The sequence below is a fragment of the Schistocerca gregaria genome, chromosome 1, assembly GCF_023897955.1.
Source record: "Schistocerca gregaria isolate iqSchGreg1 chromosome 1, iqSchGreg1.2, whole genome shotgun sequence".
Lineage (NCBI taxonomy): Eukaryota > Metazoa > Arthropoda > Insecta > Orthoptera > Acrididae > Schistocerca > Schistocerca gregaria.
The window spans coordinates 1167989169-1167989883 of record NC_064920.1 but is presented as its reverse complement, the minus strand read 5'-3'; the positions used below and the strand labels follow the sequence as shown (position 1 = coordinate 1167989883).

The 715-nt window shown below is 39.9% G+C and overlaps 1 non-coding gene across 1 annotated transcript; it reads right to left on the bottom strand.

The window, feature by feature from the left end:
- Window positions 1–384: 384 nt before the first annotated feature.
- On the bottom strand, window positions 385–459 carry Trnas-cga (transfer RNA serine (anticodon CGA)). Its single transcript has one exon. It is a non-coding gene; the product is annotated as a tRNA-Ser (tRNA).
- Window positions 460–715: the final 256 nt, after the last annotated feature.

Sequence of the window (715 nt, the reverse complement as noted above, 5' to 3'; positions counted from 1 at the left end):
TTAGTCTAGTTATTCTTTAATACATTTTTCAAAAAGGTTTTTTAATTTCAAGTGCTACGTTAAAAAATTAATTGAAAAATAATTCCATTTTCCACTCTGCCTGTCACTTACATCAAGTTCAGCTGATTTCCGCTGTCTGTCATATTTGTGTTCGTGCTATTATACTCGTTAATTACATCATCACCCTCTGTGCGTTTATATAAATTTACATCTGTCAATTTGACATGTAACTTCTGTCATAGTAAACACGAGTGATAACAACGTTTCGTATTCAGCTACTGCTCTAGTAGAATATGTACATAAACATAAAACCTCATAATGTATCGCGCAGAATTTTGTTCTCCAACAAAATATATATAAAACTTCCTGGCAGATTAAAACTGTGTGCCGGACCGAGACTCGAACTCGGGACCTTTGCCATTCGGGGGCAAGTGCTCTACCAACTGAGCTACCCAAGCACGACTCACGGCCTGTCCCCATAGCTTCAATTCTGCAAGTACTTTGTCTCCTACCTTCCAAACTTCACAGAAGGTCTCCCGTTAAGCCAAAAGGTCCCGCGTTCGAATCTCGGTCCGGCACACAATTTTAATCTGCCAGGAAGTTTCATACGGCGCACACTCCTCTGTAGAGTGAAAATTTCATTCTAGAAAAGAAATATTATAGTGATGCCCCATGTTTCGGGCACCTGTTGGTAGTACTATCAGATGCGCTATGG